We start from the raw sequence: 13,645 nt of genomic DNA on the forward strand, positions 1-13,645 counted from the left end.
GACAATCTGTGTGCCTGTTGCTCTACGGGCCATTCAGAACGAGACATTTGCTGCTGTTGTGTTTTTGTTGTTTTTAAAGTAGGCTTCACCACGCCCAGTGTGGAGCCCAACTGGAGCCTTGAGCTCACGACCCTGGGATTGAGACCTGAGTGAAGAGCCAGACTTGAAGACTGAACCTGAACCCACTGAGCCACTCAGGATCCCCCAAAATGAGACATTTGAACTACATGCCAGAAAAATCGGTCAGATTGCCCCCTGCCTGCTCACACTCCAGCTGAGGATGCTTCGAGCCTGGCATCTAGACACCTTCTCACTGACCACACTTGGGACTTAGACACTGGGTTTATAAGTTGTTCTAACCATTAACCCGTGGTTTTCTTTTCTTTCTGTAGAAATACCTCTTATTAGTTACCTGATTGCTTGCTGAACGAGGCAGAGTCAAAGCTAGTTCACGAACACTTGCTGCACCTGTATTAGCTCCTCTTTAGAAATAAGAACCCACATTTTCTTTGTATTTTTATAAGTTTCTTAATATTTACTTTTGAGAGGGGGTGGGGGGAGGGAGACCCATAATCTGTAGCTGGCTCCAGGCTCTGAGCTGTCCGCACAGAGTCTGATGCGGGGCTCGAAATCACGAACGGCGAGATCCTGACCGGAGCCAGAGTCCGATGCGTAACCCACGGAGCCACCCAGGTGCCCCAGCAATAAAAGCCCACATAAACAGGGGCACCTGGATGGCTCAGTCGGTAGAGCGCGTAGCTCTCGATCTTGGGGTTGTAAGTTCGAGCCCAACGTTGGGTGTAAAGGTTACTTAATAAGATTAAAAAAAACATAAAAGTAAAATCAGACAGCAATTCACTTGGGTACAGTAAGAGGCCCTTGACCACCACAACCTTCCCCTCCGCGCCCCCCACCCCCCCAAGGTGGTTATAACATTGGGTTTGACTATACTGTTACTATTTCTTAGAATACACTTGGGGAGAAAACTCAGGATATGATGCAGTACCAAAGTATGCAGAAAAATATCCAAGATCTCAGATAGGAACTATCTCTGATACCCACCCCCACCCCCACCCCCACCCCCAATTAGCGCAAGGGAGCAAAAGTTGTGACCTGCACCCTGTCAAATCCTTCCCTTCCAAAGCCCCTGCCACACCCTAATTCGGCTTGAAATAGTTTCAGAAGGTGGCCCCCCACCCCTGTTCCATAAAAGTGGAACGAGGGATTGACAATGGAAACTTATAAAGGGGAAGAAAACTTTACACCTCTGACTCCATGTTGCTTCGATTCCCTTCACAACTTCTGTGTAGCCCTGCACCTCGGCCTGTGACAGGTGAGATTTACAGAAACTGTCCTCACCGGGGGAGATAAACGGATAGCCCGAGCCCGAGCCATCACCCATCATCGTCCCCATTCCTTACCATTGGGAAATGATCCAAACTCCAGAGGCTGGGGGTGAGTGTGGGGGGCGGGGAGTGGGGAGTGGGCAATTGAAACTGTGCCACGGAGGGTTAAGGAGGCTGACGCTCGCTCTCTCTCGCAGACAACCTAAATCTTGTTCTTCAGAGAACTATTTGCCCCTAATCAGCTATTGTGTCTTTTCAGGTCCCACAGACAAACTCTAGCTGTCTCTGAAGAGGCCTGGACTCAAGGTCCACCGATATGCTTGCAGCCTATAAGCCAGCACAGCCCTGAGAGAAAGAGCCTAAGTCGCCATCCAGGTTATACCAGCTCTCGGGGCATACCCACAGCCCCTTCTCCGTGTCCTAAGGTAACCTGCTGACATCAGGGACTAAATGTTGCCTCGTTCTCATGTGAAATCTCCGCCCCTAAGTAAACCTGGGGATATGCATGACAGGTATGTTTCCTCAATGTGGGTGCTCCATCTTTCCTCATCAATAATCACAGATGTGCCTTCCCTTTTATCAACAGGTATGTAAAGGATTCTTGGGATGTCATTCTTTTGTCAATTCAAGTCTATTCCAATGTTGCACTGGCTCCTTCAAATTGTCCTTGTTGAAAGTGTGTTGCTGTCCCTGTCTCTCTGTTAAAAATGCTTTGCCAAATACAAAGGCAGACCATCTGAGCCAAGCACATGAACTATGTCTGCTGGTCAATGGAACTTACAGAGAACATACGTCACTTTTGAGTTTCCCACCATTTATGTTACAATACGTTCGCCCCAACGAGGAACCCTAGGTGGTTCAAAGACACATATGTGTGCTTACACACACACACACACACACACACACACACACACACACACTCACTCTCATACCCAGCAAGGAGGGACACACCCAGGGCATACAAGACAGTCACCTGGCACTGAGGGACATAAAAACATCAAGTTGATCATCCGTGATTTCTGAGGAAAGATTATCGACCAAGACGGGGAAATGATAAAGGAAATCCTAAACTTTTAATGTTGGTGGTCTCCCAGGGAAGCTATATATGTAATATTTACCGAGGTCAAAGGGACTCCAGAAAACCTCAAAGCATGAGCTCTTTTTCTGTCCTGAGCACAGATTGTATGTCTGGTTTGTTTAAAAAAAAAATTTTTTTTTTAAACATAACTAACTAAAAAAGGGGGCTTCCAAAGGGGGCTTATAAAGATGAGGGAAACAAAAGAAAACAATACAAAAACCTTCCTGGTCGCCATAAGATTGAAGTCATACAGCCTTGCACATACTAAAAACAGAAGATAAAGTCCGTAACTTTCTGGAATGTGTTCTTTCTCCTCATGGTGATTCCTAACATCTGCGCCCCCCCCCCCCCCCCGGCCCCGTGCCCTGTTTATCCTTTTTTTTTTTTTTTTTTTTTTTTTTTTTGGTAAGCTGTATGTATGCCCAATGTGAGGTCTTCCCCAGATGACTGACTTGTTTGTGAAGATTGCATATCCCCGTCAGCCTTCCTAACTTGGGCTCCAAGGAAACTCTTTTCCTTCCTCTTTAAAATTGTTTTTAAAAAGGCTCATTCATTGTGCATCGACATAGGGTAAAAGCTATAAAAGGTAAACAAGACATAGTGAGGGGACAAACTGGGAAAGGTGGACAGCGTTTAAAAGATGCTTTTAAATGCTACACTTCTTCCTGCCTTTCCTTCACAGGTAGGACAGCACCTACACGTACTGTCGTTGGCAATGGTCATCGGCCTAGAGAGGAAGAAACCATTCCATAGTTTTCCACACGGCGGATGAGAAGGCCCTCTCGGACCAAATCCAGGAACTCCCTTACTGTGAGCCAAGGACCGGTGTTTTGTCGTTTTCCTTTCAGTTGTGGTTAGAAGTAGAAGTAGACATCACCTACAATTGAGATTTTTCACCATATAGAAGCGTAGAGCTCAGTGGTATTAGGTGCAACATTCACGTCCTCCTCGTTGCGTTCTCTCTTTCCATTCCATTTGTTGTAGTGTTTTAAGATTTATGTTTTTATTTTTTTAATTTTTTAATTTTTTTTTAATATATGAAATTTATTGTCCAATTGGTTTCCATACAACACCCAGTGCTCATCCCAAAAGGTGCCCTCCTCAATACCCATCACCCACCCTCCCCTCCCTCCCACCCCCCATCAACCCTCAGTTTGTTCTGTTTTTAACAGCCTCTCTTATGTTTTGGCTCTCTCCCACTCTAACCTCTTTTTTTTTTTTTTTTTTCCTTCCCTTCCCCCATGGGTTTCTGTTAAGTTTCTTAGGATCCACATAAGAGTGAAACCATGTGGTATCTGTCTTTCTCTGTATGGCTTATTTCACTTAGCATCACACTCTCCAGTTCCATCCACGTTGCTACAAAAGGCCATATTTCATTCTTTCTCATTGCCACGTAGTATTCCATTGTGTCTATAAACCACAATTTCTTTATCCATTCATCAGTTGATGGACATTTAGGCTCTTTCCATCATTTGGCTATTGTTGAGAGTGCTGCTATAAACATTGGGGTACAAGTGCCCCTATGCATCAGCACTCCTGTATCCCCTGGATAAATTCCTAGCAGTGCTATTGCTGGGTCATAGGGTAGGTCTATTTTTAATTTTGTGAGGAACCTCCACACTGCTTTCCAGAGCCGCTGCACCAATTTGCATTCCCACCAACAGTGCAAGAGGGTTCCCGTTTCTCCACGTCCTCTCCAGCATCTATAGTCTCCTGATTTTTTCATTTGGGCCACTCTGACTGGCGTGAGGTGATATCTGAGTGTGGTTTTGATTTGTATTTCCCTGATGAGGAGCGACGTTGAACATCTTTTCATGTGCCTGTTGGCCATCCGGATGTCTTCTTTACAGAAGTGTCTTTTCATGTTTAAGATTTATGTTTTTAATGTTTACTTATTGGTTTAAAGGGGGGGGGGTGGGAGGGAGGGAACCCCAAGCAGGCTCCGCACTGTCCGTGCGAGAACCCAACGCAGGGCTTGGTCTCACGAACCCTGAGATATGACGTGAGTCAGAATCAAGCGTGGGATGCTTCACCCACTGAGCCACCCAGGCACCCCACCCATTCCATTTGTTTTAAAGACACAAACGTTGCAAACGTGTTTTTTTTTTTCCCAACTTTTATTTATTTTTGAGATAGAGAAAGAGCATGAATGGGGGAGGGTCAGAGAGAGGGAGACACAGGTTCTGAAGCAGGCTCCAGGCTCTGAGCTGTCAGCACAGAGCCCGACGTGGGGCTTGAAACTCACGGACCGTGAGATCATGACCTGAGCCCAAGTCGGACACTTATCCGACCGAGCCCCCCAGGCGCCCCACAACCTTTTTTTTTTTTTTTAAAAGTTTGTCCATCCATTCCTTCATTCCTTCATTCATTTTTCACATTCTCTTCACTCGATGTGGGACTTGAAGTCACAACCCTGACAGAGGTCAAGAGTCCAAGAGTCGCATGCTCTTCTGAGTGAGCCAGCCAGGAGCCCCTTCCATTCCATGATTTGAAACAACCCCAGGATCCTGACTCAGACTCCCAAATTGACGGATGAGAGCCCCACCCACGCCCTCTAGGCCATCTGTGGGGCTGTTTCATGTGTGTCCATCTTCCTTCCTCCTTTTAGTGGCACGTCAAAGGTTGCGTGTGAAACAGCCAGTGACTGTGGAATGAAACTGTACTCCATTTCCCTTTGGAAGCAGGTGGGAGAGGGAGGACAGGTCAATGGCTAATCAATAGAGTGTTAGTGTTGCTTTACAGGAGTGTGCCCGCTGGGACCATCACCCGGGGTCACAATTGTCCCCTGTCAGGCCTCCCTCACCCTCTATCCCTTATTGCTCCATGCCTGTGTTTGGCCTCTGAACCCTAAGACCCCACCATCACGTGTTTCATGCCACCCCCTAACTCTGACTCGGCAGGCCACGCCACGCCACACCATGCCGCTCGCTCGCTCGCTCGCTCGCTCGCCCGCTCGCCCGCCAACTCCTTACCCTTCCACGTACCTGCACCCCCACCCCTGGAAGGCATTATAGTAAGATATCATCCTCCACATCCATGATTCTCAAACGGTTTATTGAGGTTTCCTGGGTTAGGAAAAGGAGGGGACTCTCTTTCTTCCAGAGAAGGCAAGTTCTTCAGACATCATCTTCTCCCCTCCCCCCTTCTCTCCCCCCCCCTTCTTTCTCCCCCCCCCCCCCTTCCTCCCTTTCCTCCCAGTAGTTCAGAAATTTCAGCCTAAGGGTTGGGGGAGTTGAAGAAAGCCATTCAATGGAGAGAAGCCCCAGGCTCAGACTTTAACAGAAAGCTTTCTGCATTTGAACGAAGGGGTTGAATGAGGCCGATTAGAATGAATCGCCCTGAACCTCCCTTCCACTACCACTCCCATCCCCGCCCCCACCCCTGCCGCACCCCCACCCCCCACTCCCACCCCCCACGAGTCCTCCAGTGGTTTGGGGAACTGAAGGCTGCGGGTGGGCAGGGGGTGGGGGCGCGTGCATCCTAAGCGGCAAAGTAGGCCCCTGGTCCACAGGAAAAATACAAAGTCTATGTACCGAAATCTGTTGCGTCTGTATACGCCGATAATGACACCGCAGAAAGACAAATTAGAAAAGAAAAGAAGAGAAAAGAAAAGAAAAGAAAAGAAAAAGAAAACAACCCCCCAAAAACAATCCCACTTACAACGGTACCAAAAATAATAATGAAGACCACGAAAAGAAATAAAGGAACAAAGAAACATCCGGGCACGAGCGAGCGGGTCTCCCTGTACGTCAGATACGTTAGAGGGTCCCTCTCCTAGAGGCCCCTTCAGCTCAACGGTGGGCTGCGGTGTCCCTGTCTCTAGCCCGATTCATCTTGGTGCGAGGACCCAAAGTGGCCAAGCAGGCCCCTGGTCCACGGGAAAAACCATGCTCTGGGTCCAGCGGAGTTGTGTGTCTCGGGCACAGCGGTCAAGGGGTTGGCGAGATGTGTGTGGAGGAGAGGAGGTATCTGTTCCGGGGCCGCCCTCCCGGGCACCGCTCTGGCTGAGAAGAGGGCAGTGGGGCGCGGCCTGGACCTGGACGACAGTTACTGCCTGCTCCTGGGCTGAGGGCTGAGGGTAGTGGGGCAATGCCCACGCTGGCTCCTGTGACGCAGTTCGTCCTGGGCACCTTCTGTGGTTTCTGTGCAGGTGCCGGTTGCCGTGATGACCGAGGAGGCTAAACTCCTCTCTCCGCCTGGTTATTCAGACGCCCGATCCTCCCGTGTTCTCGGTACGTGGACTGACCCGCCACCCTCCCATGCCACCAGACCCCTTGTGCCAATATCTCCTGTTTCAGAGTGCTTTCGCCTTGTCCGGAAAGTAAACAAACAACACTCGCAGATACCCACCCCGCGAGAGAACAAAGAGACGTCCGGCCCCGAGCGAGCGAGTGGGTCGCCCTTGTGCCTCAGTGTACTTTAGAGACTCGGTCTCTTAGAGACACCTGAAGCTCAACGATGGGTTGCGGTGTCCCTCCCTGTCTCTGGCCCGGTTCCATCCCCGGACGAGTCCCACAGTCTCTTTGCACGACGACGACGACGACGACGACGACGACGACACCACCGCTCGCTCACGTGAGCCGGAGGCAACGTGCTAACGGGACCGGAGGGTGGCACTGTGGATTCAAAGTGACCTACGCGCTGAAGCGTCTGTAAACGTGGTGTCCGGAAACCTTGGACGTTGCCGTGCCCTGGATGAAATCGTCGCTCTGGAGACTCGGGCACGTGTCGCCCACCTTCTCTACGTTCTTCCTACCTTTAGCCTCCCTGTGTGTGTTTGCCCGACATCTTGCCTGATGGTTCACGGAGGAACGAGACACCCATCCGGCAAGAGCTGATGCTCCACTCACCACGGCACATGACTGACGGAAAAGAATACGCACGGGCCCGCACTCATGTTACCCTTCGTTCTCCACCGTGTCAGAAAAACATGTGGCCTGCCTTCCTCCTGTCCAAAGCCAAACTGGAAGGAAGACCTAGATGTAAAGGAAACGTTAGAGAAGCTTTCAAAAAGTAGCAGCAAGCAAGCAAGCAAGCAAGCAAGCAAGCAAGCAAAGTAAACCACCCACCCCTACCCTCCTGCCCAGCAGGTGCAAGAAGCGTGCGCGGAGCACTCTCCTCCTTTTCTCCCTGGAAGTCCCCTCCCCCCCCCCCCCCAGGATGTCTTTCCTACGCCACCAGGGGAGTGACATTCTTATCCTCAAGGACAGGAGGAGAAGTGGAGAGAATTCTAGAGGAGAAAAGATCTTGGTTGGTTGGTTTCGTTGGTTTTAAAATCCTCCTCATCCTTTAGCCTCCCCATGTAGTTCAGTTAGTCGTCCACCGTCGCTTCTCCTTGTTCAACCCAATATACAAGCGTTGAGGTCTGGCCACTTCTCAGGGTCTTGGTTTACCTCAGGAGGGGCTCTACCTGTCACGTGAAACTTGTAGGAAATCAATGTGTCAGCTCCTTGTACGGTTAGCCTGTCTCGTGTCAGTGTCACCCTCAGGGTCACCTGCAAACCCTAAGAGGGTGGAGGCATAGGGTGTGTCTCGGTGACACCTTCCTTCTCCCTGCCGGGCCCCCCCCCCCCCCTTTGGACTGTAGGGTCCTCTGGGAACCGGGACATTTTTAGTGAGTGGCTATTAACTCCTTCCGTTCTCCATCTCCCCCCCCCCCCCCCCCGCCGCCGCCGCCGCCGCCGCCGCCGCCGCCGCCGTAGTAGTAGTGTGTTTATTGAGGACAGTAATGGTGAAAGCCATATTCTTGTCGCTTGCCATGCCGTGCACTTGCACCCATGTTCCCCGTAGCTGTTTGTGGTCTTTGGACTTCGCCGTGGCCCCGTGCGACAAAGGACTTTGCTTAAGCTTTATCCGTGGTCGTTCGTTTATCCATCACCCCCTTTCTGCCCCCCCCCCCCCCCCCCCCGCAGCTTGCTTTGTAATGTTTCCGAGAGAGACGTTCCCCCGCTTGACCCGACAGAATAAAAATGGCTCGTCCGGGGGCGCCTGGGGGGCTCGGTCGGTTGAGCGTCCGACTTCGGCTCAGGTCATGATCTCGCGGTCCGTGGGTTCAAGCCCTGCGTCGGGCTCTGTGCTGACAGCTCAGAGCCTGGAGCCTGTTTCGGATTCTGTGTCTCCCTCTCTCTCTGACCCTCCCCCGTTCATGCTCTGTCTCTCTCTGTCTCAAAAATACATAAATGTTAAAAAATTAAAAAAAAAAAAAAAAAGGCTCGTCCGTCCGTTGTTGTTCTGGGAGTACTCTCTCGCGTGGTTTCGGTTTGACCGTCCGTCTCCCTCCCTCCCTCCCTGCCCGCCGAAATGTGTCTAAGTCCTCCCTCCCGGGAGCGCGGGCGCTGCCTGGGCCGCTCTGGGCCGCCCGTGCCTCACGGGCGCCCGCGGCCCGCCCGGTGTGTGCGGGGAATTTTCCGCGCACGTCCGCCTCGGCCGGCCGGGGAGTCGAGTGGCCGGTCTGCCCCGCCCTTTCCAGCGGCAGCCGCCCCGATGCATTTTTCGAGTGTCCCTTGGGCTGCCGGGGTCGCGCCGTGCCGGCCGGGAGCTCCCGAGGCGGACGCCCTCCGCCGGCCTGGGACCGAGAGGCGGCATCCGGAGTGGGCCGGGACGAGATCGGGCGGCCGGGCCGCCGGCTGTGCGCCCTCACGTCCCCGAGATCGCGAGCTGTCCCCGCTGACGTTTCGGTCGGTTGTCGGGCGCCACCTGGCGGCCGCTTTTATATAGCGTTTCCCCTCCGGAGCGTCGGCGACGTCGGCAAGGGATGCGATTTGGTCGCGGTGTCCGGGGCGGAGTTCCAGAAGGCCGGCGACGTTGGCGTGATCGTCCCGCTGTCGTCGGGGCGCCGGCGGCTGGTGCACTTGCCGGAGATTGAACCTCCGGGTATATGGGGGAGTAGTGGCGGCGCTCCCTGGGAGCGAGCTGAGGTGGGGGGCTGCCCGGACGGGTCGACCAGCACCCGCCGGTGCTTTCCTCCCCCAACCCCTGGACCGCGGGGACCGCGGGGACCTCCCGGGGCCGCCACCCGGAGACTGTGGCCACGTCGGTCGCTCGTCGGTCCTTCCCTGCCAGGCGTCTTTTGTCTTCCCTCCCGCGTCGCGGTCGGGCCGGGCTGGGCCGGGCTGGGCCGGGCCGGGCCGGGCCGGGCTGGGCCGGTGAGGACCGTCCTGAGCCTTGAGGGGAAGCCCGCGGAGGGCGCCGTGGGCCCGGGAGGGGGCACGCGTGGGGCTCCCGGTCGTTGGACCCGATTTTCTCCCCAGATTTTCCGAGGCCCGCTGCGGAGTTGGGGACCGGGCCTGACCGGACCGGGCCGGGCCGCGAGGGGAGGCCCGTATAGGGCGCCAACGCCGGCGCGCCCGCGATCCCCGTTGAGGTCCCGCCGTCGGGGGCGCCTCCGCGGAATTCAACCCCCCCCCAAAACAGTCCCAGCCGGGGGTCGGGGACTGGCACGGGGCCGGTCTTGCGAGGGCCGGGGAGGCTTCCGCAGGCGACAGCGCGGAGTGTTTTATTTTTCTAAGTCCCGACCAGGAGACGACCCGTGCACGGGCGAACGTGTAACGGGGCAGGGCCTACCCGGCCAGCCCCTCCCCTCCGAATCCCGCGATTCCCCGGTCGGTCGGTCGGTCGGTCGGTCGGTCGGTCCTGGGGTCGACCAGATGGCCCCCGGGGACTTCCGGGTGGGGGGGGGGTGTGTGGTTGCTTGGCGGCGATGGGAAGAGGCTTGGGGCCCGTGGCCGGGCCAGGGTCCCAGAAGGTCCCAGTGACCTGTGGCTCGGCCCCGCCTGCCAACGCGGTTATTTTTGTCTCCTCAAAGGAGTGCTTTTTGCTGCCAGGTAGGTGCTGACACGTTCTGATGTGGCGGTTGTCATCCTTTAAGAGAGACTTGGGCCTCGTCGTCGATGGCGTGGCTCCGGGCTTGGTGGTGACGCCGAGCCGGACCCGACTCCGCCCTTGCCTGCCTGCTTGCTCGAGCCGTCTGCCTGGGCCTGCGTGCCGGCTCTTGTGCATCCAGGTGTGGTCCAGGCTGTGGTGCCACCTCCGGTCTCTGGCACCCGAGGGCAGCGTGGGGAGGCGGCGTGGGTCTTCTACCCTGTGCGCTCCCCGCTGTGGGCACCCGGCCGCGGTCGTGACAAACCCACCCTTGCAAGGCTCCGTGCCGCGTGTCAGGCGTTCCCCTTTCCCCTTGTGGGTTGTCCGGCTGCCTGTTCCCTGGGAGAGGTGGGGGAGGGGTGCTGGCGAGGCTGAAGCAGGCCCTCCTCTGGTCGCTGTCCTCGCTGGGCGTTTCCCCAGCCCCCCCCTCACCCCAGGACTGCCCTGTGTGGCGGTAACCGATCGATGTGGTGATCTCGCGCTCTCCTGGGCCGGGCCTAAGCCGTGTCAGACGAGGGACGGACACTCCTGGCGGGTGGGACCGCTCTTCTCGTTCTGCCTGCGGGCCCCATGCTCCTCCTTCCCGCCTGTGGGCGGTGCAGGGGGGTGCAGAGGGGTGCGGACTCCGGCCCGACCCCGGCCTCCCGTCGCTGCGGGACTGGGGTCAGCTGACGCAGCGGACACTCTCGCTGGCCTCTCCTGGCTGTGTGTGGTGGGTGGCCTCCTTCCCCGTGGTGGGGGGGGCCGCACCTGATGCCACGCTGCTCACCGCCTGGGCGTGCTGAGCGTGTGGCGCCTGGCCCTCCGTGGTGCCCCTGGAGCGCTCCAGGTCGTCTCAGGTGCCTGAAGCCGAGTGGTGGCGCCGTTCCCTGTTCCCAGCGTACCCCCCTTTGGGTCGCCGCCGTTGGCGGAGATGCCCGAGGTGGGCGGGTGGCAGAATCGGTGAAGGGAGGCACACCCGTTCCCCCTGCTGTGGGGAGCGGGCGCCTTGTCGTCCCCGCCCCGCAACGGCCGCTGTTGCCCGGAGGGTGTGGGGGACTGACTTGGTGGGGCGAGTTGAGTGATCGTGGCGGGCCGAGCCGGCGCCGTGGCGCTTGGCCAAAACCCTCTCTGAGCGAGGACTTGTCGGTTTCTTGCCCAGCGCGTTGCTGCTGGTGTTTCGCCTCGGTTTTTCTCGGGCCTCACCTGGAGGCGCGGCGCTCCTTCCGGGCGGTGACACAAGCAACCTCGCGCGTGGGGAAGGCAGGCGGCCCTCGTTGGTGTGGGCCCTGATCGCGAGTGCTCTGGAATGCCCTGTGTCAATCCGTTGCCGTGGACCTTTCTCCCCCGCCCCGGGTCCTGGCGGCCCCGGGAAGAAACGCCTTTTGTTTGGCGGGTCCCGATGGGGGGACGAATTTGGGTGGGGGGCGACGCGCCCTTGGTGAGAAAGCCTTCTCTAGCGATCCGAGAGGGTGCCTTGGGGTACCGGAACCCCCCAGTCGCTGCCCCTCCTGTGCGCGTAGTGGCCACCCGTGTGTGGGGTGACTGCATGCCCTTGTGCGTGTTAGGCGGAGCCTTCTCTCCCGCGTGAGAGGAGGTCTGTCGGCCCCGCGGTGGGGCCGAGCGCCGCTCTTCGCCTACCGCGGCCTGCGCCTCCCCCCTCTGAGTCGGGGGAGGGTCACGCCAGGCCTGGCCGGTGTCCGGCGCCGGGGCCCGTGCGCCTCGGGCGTGTGGTGTGCGAGCGCGCGCGCACGCGCGCGGTGTCCCCCCGCTTCTCCCGTGGCGGTGTGTGTCCCGAGGGGCTTGGGGCGCCCCTGCGCGCCCCGCCCCCCCCTGCGCCGCGCGGGCGGCGGCTGTCTCCCGCCCGCCCCCGTTCCGGGCTCGCCGCTGGCGGGTGGCGCGCGGGCGCGGGTCGGGGCCGCCTGGCTTCGGGAGGCGCTTCCCTGGGGCGTGGCTCCGGGATGGACCGATCGGATGGAGGTTGGAGACGGGCTCCCGCGGCGGGGGTCCCGTGGGTCCGGACCCCAGGGCCGTGTGTTGTGGGGCGGGGCCTGGCTCGTGGGGAGGCTCGCTAAGGGTGCTGAGGCCGGCTGGCGCCGCGGGCGTCATGGGACCGCCCTCGTGCTGGTGGCGGTGGGATCCCGCGCACGTTTACCCGGTGGCCTGGCTCGCGTCTCCGTTGGCGCGCCCTTCCCCGAGCCCGTGCCCTCCTCCGCGCGCGTGCTCTCTGGTCCTCGCTTCGTGCGTGTGCCCCCCTCCCTGCCGCCTCCGGCCCACCTCCCGTTCTGTGCTGCTTTTGTTTCCCCGTCTCGGCTTGGACGACCGAGCGCCGCGTCCGCCCCTTCTCCTCTCCCTCCCCCGTCACCGTGTCGGGCCCGAGACCAGGCCTCGCCGTTTGTCGGGTGCCCGCCCCCCCCTTGGGCCGCCATGGCTCTTGGGGGGCCGGGTCCCGGGCGGAGTGCTGTCGGCCCCACTCGTGTGAGTGAAGGAAGGGGGGAAGAAGAGAGAAAGGGGCGCCGGCTGCGCGCGTCGGGGGTCCGGCTGGGGTGGGGCGCGGGTGGTGGGTCGCCGCGCGTGCGGGAGAGCGTTCCAGGGGCCGGTCGCGCGGCTGCTGCGGGTGGCAGGGCCCCGGAGGGCCCTCTGCGAGGGTTTGCCCCAGGGTTCGCCGAGGGGGCGGGCCGGGTCGGCGTCCGGGGGTGCCACGGGACCGCCCTTGTGCTGGAGGCCTCGGGCGGTGGGACCCCGTGCGCGCCCCGGTGGCGACTTGGCTCTGCCCCCTCGAGGCGCCTGGTTGGAGACCCGTGGGGCTCCCTTGCCGTTGGCCCGCGGTCCTGTTCCCCGTCGCTCTTTGCCGGCGCCTCGTTGCCCTTGCCGCCAGGCGTCCGTGTCGTGGCCTCCTCCGTTCGGCTACCAAACCCGGTGGCGCGCTCTGGTGTGTGGGCGCTTCCCGGGCCCGCTGCGGCCTCCTCTCCGTGTCCGCCGCCACCGTCCGGCCCGGCGGCGGTGTTGTGTGCAGACGGGGGGGGATCGTCCGTCCCCTTCCTCCGCCGTGCCCCCCCCACCCCCCGCTCTGGCGCGCGCGCCTGGGCGTGGGGCGGGTCCCGGCTTGTCTGTCGTTGGCTGCCCTGCGACCGCGCGCCCGCCCCCCCGGTGGAGGGGTGCCCGGGTCTCGGCCCGGCCCCCGCCCCGCGTGAGCGTGTGCGCCGGCCTGCTGTGCCAGCCTCGGCGTGACCTGTCCGGGGCTCCGTCCCTCGCTCGCGCGCCGCCACCGGGTTGTTGGGGGTCGGCGCGCGTCGGAGGGGGGGACGTGTGCGTGTCCTCCCCCGCCTCTCCACGCCGCCGCCGGCGTTGGCCCGGTCCCGCGGGGGCGGGGTCGGTCAGT

At 58.7% G+C, this 13,645-nt stretch overlaps 1 long non-coding RNA gene across 1 annotated transcript; it reads left to right on the forward strand.

Moving 5' to 3' along the window:
- Window positions 1-1,495: 1,495 nt before the first annotated feature.
- On the forward strand, window positions 1,496-3,476 carry LOC122486052. The gene is made up of 2 exons (XR_006297999.1): window positions 1,496-1,858; window positions 3,107-3,476. It is a non-coding gene; the product is annotated as an uncharacterized LOC122486052 (long non-coding RNA).
- The last annotated feature ends 10,169 nt before the right edge of the window (window positions 3,477-13,645 follow it).

This window comes from Prionailurus bengalensis, chromosome E1 (genome assembly GCF_016509475.1).
Source record: "Prionailurus bengalensis isolate Pbe53 chromosome E1, Fcat_Pben_1.1_paternal_pri, whole genome shotgun sequence".
NCBI classification, from domain to species: Eukaryota; Metazoa; Chordata; class Mammalia; order Carnivora; family Felidae; genus Prionailurus; species Prionailurus bengalensis.